The sequence below is a fragment of the Schistocerca piceifrons genome, chromosome 4 (assembly GCF_021461385.2).
Source record: "Schistocerca piceifrons isolate TAMUIC-IGC-003096 chromosome 4, iqSchPice1.1, whole genome shotgun sequence".
Classification (NCBI taxonomy): Eukaryota; Metazoa; Arthropoda; class Insecta; order Orthoptera; family Acrididae; genus Schistocerca; species Schistocerca piceifrons.
In genome coordinates this window covers 329,714,195-329,734,755 of record NC_060141.1, presented here as the reverse complement: position 1 = coordinate 329,734,755, position 20,561 = coordinate 329,714,195, and the positions used below count along the sequence as shown (strand labels likewise).

The following is a 20,561-nucleotide window of genomic DNA, read 5'->3' as shown; positions in this document are numbered from 1 at the left end:
TCAGTGAATCGCTGTTTACCGTGAATTTTGTCAGAGACAAAATTTTTTGACTCATTTCGTTGTAGAATTTAGCACGTCCACCGCCAGCAGGCAAGATAGCTGATGAGTCCGACATGAATCAGCAGAGTGCGCCAAATTAACGATCCTTGGGATACTGGCCAGTCTTATTTTGGCTTTTAGTGAGTTTACCACAATCCTGGTCCTTCACACCAGATTCACTATTACATCCCTTTAAACGCAGCTGTACGAAAAGTTAGTCAAACGGCATAAACGGCTTCCTCGCCAATCTTTTAATAAATTATGTGACGTCGGGAATGGCCTATGTTTCTATAAATCATCATCATCATCATCATCATTTAAGACTGATTATGTCTTTCAGCGTTCAGTCTGGAGCATAGCCCCCCTTATAAAATTCCTCCATGATCCCCTGTTCAGTGCTAACATTGGTGCCTCTTTGATGTTAAACCTATTACTTCAAAATCATTCTTAACCGAATCCAGGTACCTTCTCCTTGGTCTGCCCCGACTCCTCCTACCCTCTACTGCTGAACCCACGAGTCTCTTGGGTAACCTTGCTTCTCCCATGCGTGTAACATGACCCCACCATCTAAGCCTGTTCGCCCTGACTGCTACATCTATAGAGTTCATTCCCAGTTTTTCTTTGATTTCCTCATTGTGGACACCCTCCTGCCATTGTTCCCATCTACTAGTATCTGCAGTCATCCTAGCTACTTTCATATCCGTAACCTCAACCTTGTTGATAAGGTAACCTGAATCCACCCAGCTTTCGCTCCCATACAGCAAAGTTGGTCGAAAGATTGAACGGTGCACAGATAACTTAGTCTTGGTACTGACTTCGTTCTTGCAGAAGAGAGTAGATCGTAGCTGAGCGCTCACTGCATTAGCTCTGCTACACCTCGCTTCCAGTTCTTTCACTATGTTGCCATCCTGTGAGAATATGCATCCTAAGTGCTTGAAACCGTCCACCTGTTCTAACTTTGTTCTTCCTATTTGGTACTCAATCCGTTTATATTTCTTTCCCACTGACATTACTTTCGTTTTGGAGATGCTAATCTTCATACCATAGTCCTTACATTTCTGATCTAGCTCTGAAATATTACTTTGAAAACTTTCAATCGAATATGCCATCACAACTAAGTCATCCGCATATGCAAGACTGCTTATTTTGTGTTCACATATCTTAATCTCACCCAGCCAGTCTATTGTGTTCAACATATGATCCATAAATAATATGAACAACAGTGGAGACAGGTTGCAGCCTTGTATTACCCCCGAAACAACTCTGAACCATGAACTCAATTTACCGTCAACTCTAACTGCTGCCTGACTATCCATGTAAAGACCTTTAATTGCTTGCAAAAGTTTGCCCTTATTCCATAATCTCGTAGAACAGACAATGACTTCCTCCTAGGAACCCGGTCATATGCCTTTTATAGATCTATAAAGCATAGATACAATTCCCTGTTCCACTCGTAACACTTCTCCATTATTTGCCATAAGCTAAAGATCTGGTCTTGACAACCTCTAAGAGGCCTAAACCCACACTGATTTTCATCCAATTGGTCCTCAAGTAATACTCGCACTTTCCTTTCAACAATACCTGAGAAGATTTTACCCACAACGCTGATTAAAGAGATACCTCTGTAGTTTTTACAATCTTTTCTGTTTCCATGTTTAAAGATTGGTGTGATTACTGCTTTTGTCCAGTCTGATGGAACCTGTCCCGACTCCCAGGCCATTTCAATTATCCTGTGTAGCCATTTAAGACCTGACATTCCACTGTATTTGATGAGTTACGACTTAATATCATCCACCCCAGCCGCTTTATTGCACTGCAATCTATTGACCATTTTTTCCACTTCCTCAAATGTGATCCTATTTCCATCATCATTCCTATCCCATTCTACCTCGAAATCTGAAACATTACTGATCGCATTTTCAGCTACATTGAGCAACTCTTCAAAATATTCCCTCCATCTGCCTAAGGCATCCACAGAATTCACCAGCAGTTTTCCTGACCTGTCCAAAATACTTGTCATTTCCTTCTTACCTCCCTTTCGAAGACTGTTAATTACACTCCAGAATGGTTTTCCAGCAGCTTGACCCATAGTCTCCAAAGACTTCCCAAAATTTCTTCTTGGATGCTGCAATTATCTGTTTGGCTTTGTTTCTTTCTTCAACATAACTTTCTCTGTCTACCTGAGTTCTAGTATGTAGCCATTTTTGATACGCCTTCTTTTTCATTTTACAGGCTGCCTTGACTGTGTCATTCCACCAAGCTGTTCGCTTCATCCTACTTTTACACACTTCTGTTCCAAGACATTCTTTAGCCACTTCTAGTACTGTGTCCCTGTACCTTGTCCATTCCTTCTTCTATAAAATTATTCCTAAATCCTGGATGAACAAATCACAGTTTGGTGCGACCTCTGGAAGAGGAATGAATGAGGAAGGATAGAGATTGTGGCAGTTATGTGGTTTGTCGAGATTTCAGATACTCGAACCAAATAATTTGAAGCTTTTCGGTCAATACCGGACAGTTATCAAATGTTTCCGCAGTGTGGAGACCATCGCGGTTGTATATAACATACACAAAAGTGTCAATCGTCGGGCGGATGATGTATATCGTAAAGGTGTTTTGGTATAAAAGCGCATTTCATGGGATCTCGTGATTGCAGCAATATGGTATCGACTTCTTACAATAATATTTATGCTGATAACAGGCACTCATCGTCTTGTGAATAATACTGCTGGAAACTGTGTTGCACACAATTGTGTTTATAGCAAAAATTGATGATCTGTGCTCGAAAGTCTGGGCTGCATGACGACCTTCCGTCGCATATTACTCCATCTGACGCGCCCCGGCGTATGCGTAACAGTGTTACTGCAGGAATGTTATTTCGTCATATAGCTGCAAGAAGTGAGAACTCGGAATATAGAAACCAATTCATCTAATCGCAGTTTGAATTACTTAATAGCATCGCTTCCCAGGAATACTGTACCGTGGAAATACGGATAACGAACAGTTCACATTGTTGCACTGAGAATTGTAGAAACACTTGTGGACATGTACAAACATGGGTATTGTTTATCAAATAAAACAGAGTTTCAAACTCTACTCTGACCTTCGCAGACAGACAGGTAAAGTATTCTACGCATGACCGCTGATAGCCGGCCGCGGTGGCCGAGCGGCTCTAGGCGCTTCAGTGTGGAACCGCGGGACTGCTACGGTCGCAGGTTCGAATCCTGCCTCGGGCATTGATATGTGTGATCTTCTTAGGTTAGCTAGGTTTAAGTAGTTCTACGCTCTATGGGACTGATGACCTCCGATGTTAAGTCTCATAATGCTCAGAGCCATTTGAACCATTTGACTGCAGATAAGTCAATTTTCCATTATATTTCAGAAGTTGTAGTACTCAGTCTGCATTAGGGTCGTTACGATTTTTGTATTTAGCAGATACAAAGCGTAGTTTCGTTTGGAAAGTTCTACGGCATAGCACATGAGAGAAAGAAGGAAGGCGGGCCCAGTCCTGGCTGAAAATCACCAGCAGCTCTAAGGGTCCGCCAGGCTTTAATTCCCATTTCACCAACGGATCATCATCGACTGCATCAGTGGTCCTCACTTCATGAGACTCTGTGGAGAGGATAGCCCAAGACATCGCTGCACACAGAGGGTCAGAAGCTATAAGCCTCAACCTCTTTAAACTCTTACTGCCAGTCTCTCGTTACATAAATTGCTTCCAGCATCAAGACACGAAGGGGCTATATACTGCCGCAGTAATATGCAATGGAGAACTCATCCAGAAACGGAGTCCTTAATAAATAAGTAATGTCGCACTGAAAACGTACACCGTATCGTCCTTTGGAACCACCTGATGGCCATACAAAAATTTAAGACTGTGTTTGCATTCATATCTGCTTTAAAAAATAAGGACATTCAGCACTCATAAAGAAAGAAAAATAACGTCCTCTGCTAGTGTGGTTGTTATTACGTAGCGACAGTGTAAATACAGCAGGACGTGACGTAACTTTGGCATCGTAGTCGGATGATATGACAGACAGAAAGCACCATTATACTTGCGTAACAATAGGATCGCTGCGACTACCATCTCATTGGTGGAATATTAATGATACCTTTTTATTTTCATTTCAATGGGTCTCGCGTCCGTCCTGCCTCGCACGGTATCAAAGGGAAATCTTTTCAAACTTTTGTCCGGAAGTAAACAAGGTGGAGAGGGAAGAGGCAACGCCTATTGTGGAATTTCGGAACCTCGCTCATTTATTCGCCCCTTCAGGCACCATCATCTTCGTTTTAGGTAACGGTTTCAACAATCTCCGTTAACCATCATTAAGAAAATTTTCGTCGTCTTTTGACATCATTAAGGGAGAAATAAAAAACAGATGAGTATCACACAGAATTTCATTTATCATATGTGTTCAGCTACGATAAATATTATGTGACTAGATGGATTTGAACGCAATTGTTACGTCGTAATGACAGAACAAACAATGCCGTAAGTGAAATGGATATAGATGTTTTAAAATACTCTATTAAACCAATTCACGAGAGAAAATAATTTCACTGTAATCCAGTTCCTTGAATTTTCCTAGAAAATAATAACACTGCGTCACGGGATGGAATATTGTACACGATCGACAAAACGCACTGCAAAGTAAATCTATAGTAATCACAGTCTATCCACGTGTTTAAGAAGGTCTTTGTGCTAGATACACGGCAGGTGAATGATATCGGAACCCTCCTTTATAATGTCTGAATTAAAGCGATAAAGGTGTCTCACCAATTTATGCTTCCTTGCACTCTTTTACAATCAGCCATGTATTATTCACAAACATCTTATTACAAATAGCACATATAAAGCTATATAATCTTAAGTAGTTAGTAATGACAACAATAATTACAACTCTGATGACGAAACAGTTATATCAACTAAAAACGAATCATGGTATCATACAAAGTAGGAAAAATTTTTTTGCTCAGACTCGACTGATAACAAGTGCTACTTTCGAGAAATAATTGGCAAGAGATAGAGACTGAGAAGAAATAAGAAAATGAACCGAGAGAATACAGAATAATTTAAGAAACAAAAAGTAAAAGATAAATAAATGGCCTAGAGATTAGTGGTAACGTAAGATAAATGGAGATTGCTTGAGGTGTCGCGCAACGAAAAGTTCTTTGTGAGAGAGAGACAGATGCTCTGCAGAAAATTGTATTTGGTTGGTGTAGAAGTTCGTAGCGTTTTACCAAAAGTTTAATAAACGCAACAGATGCTCTTAGTCATCAACAATTTATTCTCCTTCACTATTTACAACTGTCTGCCAACGCTGGGGAAATTTTTCGATTCCGCGACTGTAGAAATCACGTGGTTTTCATGTGAAGAACTCGTCGAGCGATGTTCAGAACGCTACTTCATCCGGAAGGCAAGTTCCTTAACGGTCGTTCGATAGAGAGTGGAAAAGATGAAAATCTGAGGGCGGAAGGTCAGCTGAATAAGGTATGGGCGGAATGACATCCAAACCCAATTCCTGTCTAGAGGTTTTTGTTAGTCTAGCAGAATACGGGCGAGAGTTATCGTGAAGTAGCTCCACGTCACGCTGTCTTCCTGGACTGCGTCTGCAACACTTCTCAGTTGTTGTCAATAAATGTCAGCAGTGATGGTTATACTGCTTAGTACATCACACCGTCACCGTTCCATTAGATACATAAGTTTATCTTTTTTGGATGCGCTCAGGTCTTCGTATGGAGAGTTTCTGCTTTGTTTCGGTTCAATCGCGTCTTTCTTTTCCATATGTTAGCACAAAGATACAATTTTTCGTCACCAGGGACTGTACAGGATAAGAATAATCGGTGTTGTTGACGAGTAAATTGATGACGGGCAAGCAGAGATGCACACATGACTACCCCTGATTTTTGTGGTTTTGGCTTAGAGTTTTTAGTACCCATACACCCGATTTTTGAACCCTCCCCATTGCATGAAAATGTCAGAAACTGGTGGAATGAGCACAGTTCATCACATTTGCCAATTCTCGAGTATACTGACGTGAAGCATTGTGGGAAGTTGCATTTAAGCGATCTTCATCGGACCCTGAAGGCCTTCCTGAATGTGGAGAGTCACTAATGTCAAAACATTCGTCGTTAAAACGGAAAAACAATTTTCTTGCCGTGCTCTGTCCAATGGCATTATTCCCATACTCGGTGCAAATGTTTTTGGCTGCCTCCGTCGCTGCTGTCCCTCTAACGAATTCAAACAGTAGAATGTGTGGGAGGTGTTCCGATTTCTCCAGTTGGCACTCCATTTCCTAGTGTCCACAGCTCGGCACAGTCACTGACCTAACGACGATGTGTCAATTCAAACACAAACAGTGAACTACAAATAAAAAATGACAATTCACACGGCAAATAAACCCACAGCAACCGGAGTACCAACATATAAAAAATACCGCTACGAACTTATGTACGAACATAAAAATATATTGACGTCTAGTGGAAAGCATCATTAATGTCTAATAGTCGTTTGTTTCCGCGACTCAAAGGATTACGACGCCATTCCATTAACGTACTTCTTGGGAAACCAAAATTAAAAATTAATCTCCTCGATCTGGCTCAGAGAACCTCTCGTCTGTCCACCAGCTGCTGTGTCATCCTGTCATATGGCTTATTCGGATGTAGCATGACAGGTATTGTTTTTTCCACTTCTTGCAAGTATAGGAATATACTTATTGCACGTACGAGTGCAATTTGTAGAGATATCGTTGATGATATATGGCAGTTGGCTCTCCCATGAAGAGTGATCGGATAGCCTAATGGTAAGGCAACCGCTCGCGGTAGCAGAGATTCTCGGCTTCGAGTCCTGCTCCGCACAAATCTTCATTGTCGTCATTCCATTATACAGCTGATGGTTGTCCATATTCGCAAATGCGAATACATTTCATGGATTTCAATTTAGTGCCGCGATGACAGCCCCGTTGTCACTGGTGCGGGCGCTGCTTATGGCGAGAGTGGCGCCTCTGATGGCCCCTGCAGGAGGCTGGCTTGTCAACAGGCATGTTTGTATTTGTCGGCCGTACTGCGGACACACCCGCAGTGCACTTGCATTGCTCGGCACGTATTGTTTCGGGGAAAACGGGAAAGAAGCACCTGGGGCAAGACTACCCGCTGGTCATGGGTGCTGTGCCGGAGTTAGGTCCATCGAGAGGGGCAACGCAGTGGTTAGTACACTGGACTCGCATTCGGGAGACCTGCATCCGACCATCTTGATTTGGGTTTTCCGTGATTTCCTTAAATCGCTTAAGGCAAATGCTCGGATGTTTCGTGGGAAAGGACACAGCCGCTTTCCATCACCATCCTTCCCTAATCCGAGCTTGTGCTTCGTCTCTAATGACCTCGTCGTCCACGGGATGTTAAACACTAATCTCCTCCTCCAACTCGGAGTCAGAAGTGGTCGATGCACGGCCTGGTATATGACGGGGTGGTGAGAAACAATCTGAAAAGCTTGCATAGTAGCTTGTGATGAGCAATAATTGTTGAGAAGAAATCAAATATGTTGCCCCGTTTCTGAGCTAATTAGCATTGAAGTTAGTGAGTCAGTCCGTCGTGCGCAAAAATTCAAGCAGCCCGACAGAGATGGTGTCGCATAAGGTGTTCTTTGGTTTTCCAAAACCGAACAAGAGAGCGATATCAACATTGGACATGGGACGGTAGTTAGGCTCGAACCTGAGCTAAAGGCTGAACAGTCCCGTGCGCCATCATCTATGCTATAAGAACAATTAACACTAAGGCAGCCTTCACACTGTCGACTTCATAACGGCGATTCAGCCGCACTGTTAAGTCACTGCAATCCGCGACTATCTTCCGCTTGAGCCGCGCGTTTGAATCGCCAGGCACGCGACTGAACCGCGCGGCAGAAAATTCTGTGACAAGAGCTGCCAGTTACCAAATGGATTCTGTTGAGTAAGTGTCGCTTTTCACTTTGTTATTGTAAAGACAATACGGACGCTACCGGCGCCAACGAAAGAAGTGCGTTCAACCTTTGTTAACACTGCATAGTTTTTACAATTTGTACGAAACTGAGAGAAAACTCTGCAACATTTCTTAATTACGTACACAAAATGCTAATTTTAAATGTAATTTTTTATTTAAATGAGTGACTACTGAGAATCAGATCGTATAGATGAAAATGTGGCATCGGTATTTGATGTGCTAGGACTTGGATTGGGGGGAAGAATAGTTATGGGTGCATTTGAATATACAGTTACATGTGTGAATTGAACTGAAAATTACAGTTATCTAGTGAACCTGCTGTATTTCCTAAAAACTGATATTATTTCAAATTTGGCGTCCATGTTCAAATGTTGTTGTACAGTTTTCAAACCATCGAGAGAATAAGAAATGCTTGTCAGAGCCATCTGCTTCAGGCTTTGATAAATTTGTCGTTACGTTTGCTGCAAGTATTTGAAACAATTCCTTCCCCTCTATTATCCTTTTCCCCTTGCTATAACTAGAGATAACTCCATTCTAAACATAAGAATCACTTACTTCATCAGAATGAGCAACAGCTTCTTCCAACATTGCTAGTTTAATGTCAGTTACAGGTGATAGCAAATTTAGCATTTCAAAAGATTTTTTTTTGTCTGATTCTGCAGGAGGAACGCTTATCGATGCTTCCCCTTGTTGAGCTACATTTACAAGGCCTCGACATTTATCTCACTCGGGTGAGCCTCTTCCATTCTGCTTTGTCGGAGATGACGCACTTGCTCCTGAAGACAACATGCTACGTCCAGAATTTGTTCCTAAAGTTTCGTCCGGTTTGGAACCATACGTGTTGCGAAGTTGCGCAGAATGCAACGTGCTTCAATTGTTACTGCACAGAGGACCTCTTTCACATTTCAAGGGCGATGAAATATTCGTCATGGATTGGATAGGATCCCAAACGTACGTTCTGTAGCGGCACTTTCGATAACCTGTAACAGTGTACCTGTAATTATGAACTTTTCTTTTCTCTGTCAAATTTTTCCACTGTCCGGAAGTCAGGAACAAATTTAGCAATACATTTTTCGATGTTATTGCTTTAATCCTTATTTCCTGAATGCCAAATTAAAGGACGATTTTCTACTACAAATATGAAAAGTTTAACGTCGAAGTTAATTTTTGCTGCAGGATAGAGCACAAAATTCTTTAAAATGACACAGAAAAACCATCGAGTCAACAGTCACAAAGCGCTAACGAACGACAAACGCAATACAACCACGCGAGGGGGCAACTGTTTGTCCTCGCCCTCTGCATCCGCACTGGTATATCACCACGTGTGAAAGGGCGAACCGTGGCTGAGTCGCTGCGACCATTCACGGGCCCGGCGGGTGCACAGCGGATCAAATCGCCTGTGAGTAACGCCGCATTGGAGCTGAGTGTTAAATGAGGAACGCCAGTCTACCGTGCGCGCAAGTCGCGCGACTACATCGTCAGTAAGTGACCTAAGACGGATGGGAGGAGGGAGGGCGCTTAAATTAGCGCACGAAAAGATCTGATTGGCTAACTTCAGCGACAATTAACTCGAAAAGTGCACAACGTATATAATTTTTTCTGAACAACTATTCCTCACTACAAACTGCCCTGCGACATCCTTACAAGCTAGTCGACGACTGTTTCTTACCAAATGAAAATGAAGTTAATGGAGAAAAAGTAAGCAAACTGTTTCTAATTTCCTAAGTAATCGCCATAACTGTTCATACAGTTATCCAACTCTGAGACAAAATGGACATTGCTTCATGGAAAAATATTTGCGGTACCTACGGAACCATGACTTTACGCACATTTGCACATCTTTGTCAAGAACAAATCGACCCCGACGAATGTCTTTCTTGACGGCTACGGAGCCCTAAAGAATACATTCGTGCTCAGCGATATGTTACGGACGAAGCGATGCACGCCTACGTACAATCATGATCCCGAAGGCTACATCTACATTTATACTCTGCAAGCCACCCAACGGTGTGTGGCAGACGGCACTTTACGCGCCACTGTCATTAACTCCCTTTCCTGTTCCAGTCGCGTATGGTTCGCGGGAAGAACGACTGCCGGAAAGCTTCCATGCGCGCTCTAATCTCTCTAATTTTACATTCGTGATCTCCTCGTGAGGTGTAAGTAGGGGGAAGCAATATATTCGATACCTCATCCAGAAACACACCCTCTCGATATCTGGACAGCAAGCTACACCGCGATGGAGAGCGCCTCTCTTGCAGAGTCTGCCACTTGAATTTGCTAAACCTCTTCGTAACGCTATCACGCTTACGAAATAACCCTGTGACGAAACGCGCCGCTTTTCTTTGTATCTTCTCTATCTCCTCTGTCAACCCGACCTGGTACGGATCCGACATTGATGAGCAATACTCAAGTATAGGTCGAACGAGTGTTTTGTAAGCCACCTCCTTTGTTGATGGACTACATTTTCTAAGGACTCTCCCAATGAATCTCAACCTGGCACCTGCCTTTCAACAATTAATTTTATATGATCACTCCACTTTAAATCGTTCCGTACGCATACTCCCAGATATTTTACAGAAGTAACTGCTACCAGTGTTTGTTCCGCTATCATATAATCATACAATAAAGGATCCTTCTTTCTATCTATTCGCAATACATTACATTTGTCTCTGTTAAGGGCCAGTTGCCACTTCCTGCACCAAGTGCCTATCCGCTGCACGTCTTCCTGCATTTCGCTGCATTTTTCTAATGCTGCAACATCTCTTTATACTACAGCATCATCCGCGAAAAGCAGCATCGAACTTCCGACACTATGTACTTGTTGTTGTTGTTGTGGTCTTCAGTCCTGAGACTGGTTTGATGCAGCTCTCCATGCTACTCTATCCTGTGCAAGCTTCTTCATCTCCCAGTACCTACTGCAACCTACATCCTTCTGAATCTGCTTAGTGTATTCATCTCTTGGTCTCCCTCTAGGAATTTTACCCTCCACGCTGCCCTCCAATACCAAACTGGTGATCCCTTGATGCCTCAGAACATGTCCTACCAACCGATCCCCTCTTCTGGTCAAGCTGTGCCACAAACTTCTCTTGTCCCCAATCCTATTCAATACTTCCTCATTAGTTATGTGATCTACCCATCTAATCTTCAGCATTCTTCTGCACCACCACATTTCGAAAGCTTCTATTCTCTTCTTGTCCAAACTATTTATTGTCCATGTTTCACTTCCATACATGGCTACACTACATACAAATACTTTCAGAAATGACTTCCTGACACTTAAATCTATACTCAATGTTAACAAATTACTCTTCTTCAGAAACGCTTTCCTTGCCATTGCCAGTCTACATTTTATATCCTCTCTACTTCGAGTATCATCAGTTATTTTGCTCCCCAAATAGCAAAACACCTTTACTACTTTAAGTGTCTCATTTCCTAATCTAATTCCCTCAGCATCACCCGACTTAATTCGACTACATTCCGATATCCTCGTTTTGCTTTTGTTGATGTTCATCTTATATCCTCCTTTCAAGACGCTATCCATTCCATTCAACTACTCTTCCAAGTCCTTTGCTGTCTCTGACAGAATTACAATGTCATCGGCGAACCTCAAAGTTTTTATTTCTTCTCCATGGATTTTAATACCTACTCCGAATTTTTCTTTTGTTTCCTTTACTGCTTGCTCAATATACAGGTTGAATAACATCGGGGAGAGGCTACAACCCTGTCTTAATCCCTTCCCAACTGCCATCTGGTTTCTGTACAAATTGTAAATAGCCTTTCGCTCCCTGTATTTTACCCCTGCCACCTTTACAATTTGAAAGAGAGTATTCCAGTCAACATTGTCAAAAGCTTTCTCTAAGTCTACAAATGCTAGAAATGTAGGTTTGCCTTTCCTTAATCTTTCTTCTAACATAAGTCGTAAGGTCAGTATTGCCTCACGTGTTCCAGTATTTCTACGGAATCCAAACTGATCTTCCCCGAGGTCGGCTTCTACCAGTTTTTCCATTCGTCTGTAAAGATTCGTGTTAGTATTTTGGAGCTGTGGCTTATTAAACTGATTGTTCGGTAATTTTCACATCTGTCAACACCTGCTCTCTTTGGGATTGGAATTATTATATTCTTCTTGAAGTCTGTGGGTATTTCGCCTGTTTCATACATCTTGCTCACCAGATGGTAGAGTTTTGTCAGGACTGGCTCTCCCAAGGCCGTCAGTAGTTCCAATGGAATGTTGTCTACTCCAGGGGCCTTGTTTCGACTCAGGTCTTTCAGTTCTTTGTCAAACTCTTCACGCAGTATCGTATCTCCCATTTCATTTTCATCTACATCCTCTTCCATTTCCATAATATTGTCCTCAAGTACATCGCCGTTGTATAGACCCTCTATATACTCCTTCCACCTTTCTGCTTTCCCTTCTTTGCTTAGAACTGGGTTTCCATCTGAGCTCTTGATGTTCATACAAGTGGTTCTCTTATCTCCAAAGGTCTCTTTAATTTTCCTGTGGGCAGTATCTATCTTACCCCTAGTGAGATAAGCCTCTACATCTTTACATTTGTCCTCTAGCCATCCCTGCTTAGCCATTTTGCACTTGCTGTCGATCTCATTTTTGAGACGTTTGTGTTCCTTTTTGCCTGCTTCGTTTACTGCATTTTTATATGTCCTCATTTCATCAATTAAATTCAATATTTCTTCTGTTACCCAAGGATTTCTACTAGCCCTCGTCTTTTTACCTACTTGATCCTCTGCTGCCTTCACTACTTCATCCCTCAAAGCTACCCATTCTTCTTCTACTGTATTTCTTTCCCCCATTCCTGTCAGTTGTTCCCTTATGCTCTCCCTGGAACTCTGTACAACCTCTGGTTCTTTCAGTTTATCCAGGTCCCATCTCCTTAAGTTCCCACCTTTTTGCAGTTTCTTCAGTTTTAATCTAAAGGTCATAACCAATAGATTGTGGTCAGAGTCCACATCTGCCCCTGGAAATGTCTTACAATTTAAAACCTGGTTCCTAAAACTCTGTCTTACCATTATATAATCTATCTGATACCTTTTAGTATCTCCAGGGTTCTTCCATGTATACAACCTTCTTTCATGATTCTTAAACCAAGTGTTAGCTATGATTAAGTTGTGCTCTGTGCAAAATTCTACCAGGCGGCTTCCTCTTTCATTTCTTAACCCCAATCCATATTCACCTACTACGTTTCCTTCTCTCCCTTTTCCTACTACCGAATTCCAGTCACCCATGACTATTAAATTTTCGTCACCCTTCACTATCTGAATAATTTCTTTTATTTCGTCACACATTTCTTCAATTTCTTAGTCATCTGCAGAGCTAGTTGGCATATAAACTTGTACTACTGTAGTAGGTGTGGGCTTCGTATCTATCTTGGCCACAATAATGCGTTCACTATGCTGTTTGTAGTAGCTTACCCGCATTCCTATTTTCGTATTCATTATTAAACCTACTCCTGCATTACCCCTATTTGATTTTGTGTTTATAACCCTGTAGTCACCCGACCAGAAGTCTTGTTCCTCCTGCCACCGAACTTCACTAATTCCCACTATATCTAACTTCAACCTATCCATTTCCCTTTTTAAATTTTCTAACCTACCTGCCCGATTAAGGGATCTGACATTCCACGCTCCGATCCGTAGAACGCCAGTTTTGTTTCTCCTGATAACGACATCCTCTTGAGTAGTCCGCGCCCGGAGATCCGAATGGGGGACTATTTTACCTCCGGAATATTTTACCCAAGAGGACGCCATCATCATTTAATCGTACAGTAAAGCTGCATGTCCTCGGGAAAAATTACGGCCGTAGTTTCCCCTTGCTTTCAGCCGTTCGCAGTACCAGCACAGCAAGGCTGTTTTGGTTATTGTTACAAGGCCAGATCAGTCAATCACATAGAATGTTGCCCTTGCAACTACTGAAAAAGCTGCTGCCCCTCTTCAGCAACCACAAGTTTGTCTGGCCTCTCAACAGATACCCCTCTGTTGTGGTTGCACCTACGGTACGGCTTTCTGTATCGCTGAGGCACGCAAGCCTCCCCACCAACGGCAAGATCCATGGTTCATGGGCGGAGGACTATGTACTAGGTCATTTATATATATTGTGAAAAGGAATGGTCCCATAACACTCCCTCGGGGCACGCCAGAGGTTATTTTAACGTGTAGACGTCTCTGCATTGAGAACAATATGCTGTGTTCCGTTTGTTAAAAACCCTTCAGTCCAGTCACACATGTGGTCTGTATTCTGTAGGCTCTTACTTTGTTTATCAGGTGACAGTGCGGAACTGTATCGAAGGGCTTCCTTAAGTCAAGGAAAATGGCATCTAGCTGGGAGCCTGTATCTAATATTTTCTGAGTCGTATGAACAAATAAAGCGAGCTGGGTCTCACACGATCGCTGTTTCCGGAATCCATGTTGATTCCTACAGAGTAGATAAAGTGTTTCCAGAAATGACATGATACCCGAGCAAAAAACATGTTCTAAAATTCTACAACAGATCGACGTCAGAGATATAGGCCTATACTTCTGCGCATCTACTCGACGACCCTTCTTGAAAACTGTAACTATCTGTGCCCGTTGCCAATCATTTGGAACCTTCCGTTCCTCTATAGACTTGCGGTACACGGCTGTGACAAAGGTTTTTTCCATAAAGACATTGACCGTGTTGCCTCACAATGGGATAAACGCATTAACAGTTATGGCGATTACTTTTTAGGATTCCGCACCTCAGTTGGTGAAAAACGAAAACTTACGGTGACGCTTGGTTCTCCGTCCGTCTGTCTGTCTCTCTCACTGTTAAGAAACTCTTTCCTCAGGAATAAATGGACGTATCATGAGAAAATTTCTGTCACATACTAAGGCCTTTAGGCCCTTGGCGGTGTAATACATGTAAGCTTGTAAGTGAATGCAACAGAAAGGTACGGCCATTTATGTCACATATTTCCAAACTCGCAAACTCACTCATTAAGACCCACAGGGTACTTCCCGTTGATCCACAATGGCGAAATTTGGCAAGAAGTAAGGTATCACAGTACAAGTAAAGAAAAATTTCAAAAAAAATTGCAATTTGTCATTATGTCATACGAAAAAATTTCTTACACCATTTGTTATCTGACGTCAAACTTGAAATTAAAACAATCGGTAGTTCTGCATGTAGGATGACTGAGTCGCATAAGTAAAAGTCAAACATCAGGAACGGAATGACTGTATTGATCATACGACGCTTTCGGACTTCATCCATCGTCTGATATCCAAGGTGCTCTTTGTTTCACATTCAACTTGAGACGTCATATCTACATGCAGTAATCGCTGCTGGATATGTGATGATAGATACATTTAAAAACGAGTCATATGAGTAATAAAGTCATTCCTTGCCTGACGTTTTACTTTCATCATTTAGATTCAGTGAGCTTGAATGGAGAACTGTTGATAATTACATTCATGGTCGCCTGTTTTCTGGATGACTTTATGTCACATTTATATGACTGAAACTGAAAGATTCTCGAAAGTCTTGTAATCCCTGGGACAGATATCGTGTCAGTATTAAAGCCGATAATAGGCAAAAATAGTGAAGATCCTCGATTCCCGGAATGGATGAAATGTCTGTACACTTAATTAAGTCTGGTCGGAACCCTCAGTACGCGATCCCACCTCGCACCTGGTCAATTTTTTCCATATGTCTCGTTTTCATTTCGTTGTTCTTTACATGTTATGTAACATCAGTTGATTCAACATGACAGTTAATGTATGATAAAACGTTCCAGTTAACGTAACCGAGATGAAGGTATATATGAGCCACTAGGTCCGTTACTAATAATTTTCTGGTAAGTTCAAGCAGCAGTCCCCTTGTAGCATCATTACTTAGTATTAAATCTTGTTGCTGGTTTTTATGAATACTATCAGCTCGAAATCGGTGCTGTGGTCTTCTCCCTATTTTTCGCCTGTAGACGTTACATTGATTGATGAGTCATAAAAATTGGCCATTGTCCCCACAATTGGAGGAGGAGGAGGAGGAGATTAGTGTTTAACGTCCCGTCGACAACGAGGTCATTAGAGACGGAGCGCAAGCTCGGGTAAGGGAAGGATGGGGAAGGAAATCGGCCGTGCCCTTTCAAAGGAACCATCCCAGCATTTGCCTGAAGTGATTTAGGGAAATCACGGAAAACCTAAATCAGGATGGCCGGAGACGGGATTGAACCGTCGTCCTCCCGAATGCGAGTCCAGTGTGCTAACCACTGCGCCACCTCGCTCGGTCCCCACAATTGCGAGCACTTAACACTGTACCGAAAGCTTACTGCGTGATTTAATCAACTAGGTACAAACTGCAGAAAACGATTCCTAAGAGGACAAGGAGCAAAAATATGTGGTGGGCACATGGCGGGATATGCGTTCCAAGGGAGGTAAGCCAATTTGAAGCTGGAGATAAAAGATTTGACAGCAAATGGATCCAAACCAGCCGACCACATGCAACAAAAGATAGTTTTAATGAACCTTCGAGCATGGTTTCGACGTATTTAACGCTCCTTCTTCAAAAATACATGTAACCTGAAGACAATTTAACAATAGTAACAACAAACCCAGAAACATACACAAAATTAAAATCCATAAATAAAACCAATCAGGAAAGCAAGGCAAGTAGACAGTGCTCTGAGATCTAAATGTGTTTGCGGCATAAACGGCCAATAAGATAAAATGCATTGAGAGACTGGGTGAGTGAGAGAACTATTAGAAATATAGACTATTAAATTACTCTATGGTAAAGTAAAATATGCCATCTTTTATAAAAATCCTTATAAGACCACTGGTATACTATCTTACATGCAGGAATCAAGTTAATACGTGAACAAGTTGTGATAAACCTACGTTAGCATTGAAAGAGATTAGTGCATGAGTCACCGTATAGTGAAAAAAAAAAAAAACAATGACAATAGTGGGTAAAAACAATGGCTTCACAAAATACAATACGGGACATATGAACACGCATACACAGATAATGTATATTAGAATTTGGAGAAATGAGCAAGTCTCAAAGGCTACTGGTAACCGCATGAAAATTTAAGCACAATATAGGTTTGAATCCATCAAAAAATTATCAGAAAGCAAGATGCAGTTTATCAGTCAAGTCCAGCATGTCTAATAATGTGTACAATGATATCCGCTGACAGCATATTTTCATTCTACGGTGTCATGTCGAGCCGGCCGAAGTGGCCGTGCGGTTAAAGGCGCTGCAGTCTGGAACCGCAAGACCGCTACGGTCGCAGGTTCGAATCCTGCCTCGGGCATGGATGTTTGTGATGTCCTTAGGTTAGTTAGGTTTAACTAGTTCTAAGTTCTAGGGGACTAATGACCTCAGCAGTTGAGTCCCATAGTGCTCAGAGCCATTTGAACCATTTGTCATGTCGATTCATTGTTTGTTTTTCCAATGCCATATTTTAGAGCTAAATATTATTAGTTTGCTTATGTTGTATGATAGATGTGATAGTCGCATCATTTTGGGGGATCTAGCTTCTGTATGACGTGCAATTTTGACAGGTATGTTTTCGGGCTTGTAATTATTGTTGTTACATTGTCTTCAGGTTATACGTACTTCTGAAGAAGACGGGCTTATATCCGTCGAAATTACGGTCAAAGCTTGAGTGAAACCATCTTTTGTTGCACCCGGCTGGCTGCGCTGGATTCATTTACTGATCTCCAACCGTTGCTAAAGAGCAGCCATGGTCAAAATATTGAAGACCTGACAGCGTATGTTTCAGTGATTGAAAATACACGTGAGAACACATCAGATAAGTGGAAATTTCTCTCTCTACTAGTGGTTTAGCTTCACACTTAAGAGGGCAGTGAGCTGGAGCACCACCACATTAGCCTTCGCACCACCAAAGACACGTCTTCCCGCACAGTAGACAGGATCACCGGCAGGCAGTCCAAATATACCCAGCCAAAGAGGCGTTTTGGAAAGGATGACTGGTCTCACGATGCAGACACCAATAAATCTGGCCCATACATTGGACATATGATGTTGACTCGCTGCTACCACACTATGGGGATTCTCTGTAGCCCACAGATGGGTACAGCGAGTTGACGATATCGCATCTCGTAGAGGTAGCCCCTCTGTGAATAGGATGGATGACAGAAATTCCAGCAAGGTGGAGGCCTATGCTACACTCCCCGTCAAAAACAATGCCGAGGTGCAAGCCCGTACGTAATAAGGATTGCAAGCGTTGTGAGTGATGCGGATAGTGTCAGTTGTCGTGGAGAATGTTCCAGACAGTCGTCTACCGTACCGCTTGCTGGAGGGACACCTGCCTGGTGCTGAATCAGGGGTCTCTGTCAATGATCTTCTATCTCCTCCTTCTAGTTGGTATACCATCCTTGGAAAGCGCTTTTGTTCGGACGACCTCCTTGCGCTTTATCCTCTGAGGGATCATTGTTTGCAGTTTATACCTATTATCATAATTTCACTATATAAGGGTAGCAGGACGAATGGAGAATCATTCTAGCGATGATTCGAGCCGCAGAGGTGGAGATCTCTTGACATAAGCGATTTGGACAAAAAGGAGATTGCTATGGCCTGGCTCCTGGGAACGGAACCGTGAAGCTGATCGGCTGTTCACATTCTGCTGTCGTGAGCATCTGTCAAAAGTGATTGAAGGGCTGTGAAACCGCGAGTAGGTGACAAGGATTTGACATCCACGCCTCGTCACAGGTGATGGAGTTCGGAGGCTCGCCCATCTGTAAAGTGTGAGAGGTAGCGGTCTGGGAAACTCTGATAACAGAATATAATACTTGTGCACAACTGTGTCAGACCGCACAGGTGAACATGTTAACCCAACGACATCGTCACTTAAGACTGCAGTGAAGTCGGGATCATCGTGCTTGGACCATGGTTCAATGGAAATATGTCACTTAAAGGGATGAATCATATGTCTTGTTACACCAGTTCGATGGTCGTTTTAAGGCTACTCAACAGTGTAAGGCGCTAAGATAGCAGGCCAGTGTGGAAAGTATTGTGGTGTAGAGACATTTACGCGGGCTTCACGGACATGAGGCAGTAATCGAGGACACCACGACAGCTTTGGATGTTACCGTGGACCACTTGTATCTATCTATGCTTGATTTCTACTTCGACACCAGTGGTATCTTAAGAGTGCATAATTGTCCATGTCACAAGGCCAGAAACCTGCTGCAATGGTTGGAGGCCTTTGCCACCAAATCCGCCTGGTTTGAATCTGATGGAACGCATCTGCGGCACCATTGGGCGCCAGCGCCGCACCCACGAACCACTGGCGAGTAATTTACGGGGATTGCGTGACATGTGCGTAGACTTCTGGTGCCATATACCTCTGAAAACCTATCAAGCTCTTGCACCACACAGAATCGCTGCTGTAATGCGTTCCGAAGGTCGAACTTCACTCTGTAAAGCAGGTGATCAGAATGTTGATGCTCAATATGGTGCGAATGAATACTGAAATAGTTTCTGTAATCAATTCAGTTGATGACTTCTGCCCATGCAAGTATTAAACCTAGTTTTGTATATCTTTGGCCCCACTCCAGATAAATTTGACATACAAAATGAAAGGAAAAAATATTTGAAAAATCATTTGTGACTAAGGGCTTAAATTAGTCACAGTGATATCTAAATTCGCCAGCTCTCTCTCTAGTTTGTCCACTTCCGTATCAGAGTGGCCAGAGCAGTTGTCTATCATGTGGGGGACATGTGTTCGATTCCTGGTACTGCCAGAGATATTTCCTTGGGTGGCGGACTGGTACGGTGTGCACTCAGCCTATTTGACGAACAACAGCTGGGATGGCGGGTGCCGACCCCATGCGTCTCTATAGTGTATCGAATGACGCAATCGGCAGCGGACGACACAGTGGTCGTTTGGCCCGATTGGTCTGTCGAAGGCCCGAACGCAGAATTTTATCTTTTTACTCTTCCTAGATTAAAACAGTGCTAATAGAAATTAATGTAAAGTGACAAACATTTGACTACTTGTAGAGCTTGTGCAACTTTTAAAATTTGCTGTTGATCGATGCGAATTGTTGTTGGTATTTGACAGACATAGTTAAAGTGGATTAGGTTCATCATAAAGTGTTCAGAGTATCACAATTTCTTGCGCAGCAAAACAATCTGCGGAAAGCTAATACCTTGGACTAACTGCTGCGAAGGGTGTGGAGGGTCATACCTGAGACGGGCGTAAAATCCTGAAATTTCATATCACCTGCGGGCCTCACGTGAAGAAATAAACTGAGCACACATCTCTCTGATTCAACAGTTAGAGACCTAGAGTAGTTTATGGAAAAATGAAACGTGAATAGTCTGAATGAAATACAGATTATAGAAGGTGCAAATGTAATCGCCTCACAATATAGCTGAGAGATACAAGCGTTGAGAGATCAACTGGTACCTAAATAACATTGAAAACATACGGAGCTTTCAGATAATGTCGATCTTCAGAGTTAACTAACGAAAGCATGCACGCGCAGACATACACGGACACACACGCACGCAAGCGCGCGGGCGAACGGCAATATTATCATGGCCA

The 20,561-nt window shown here is 42.6% G+C and overlaps 1 protein-coding gene across 1 annotated transcript in view; it reads right to left on the bottom strand.

Annotated features, from left to right (window-relative positions):
• Positions 1–20,561, bottom strand: part of LOC124795343 (glutamate receptor 1-like) — a 680,176-nt gene that overhangs the window by 553,113 nt on the left and 106,502 nt on the right. The window lies entirely within an intron of this gene.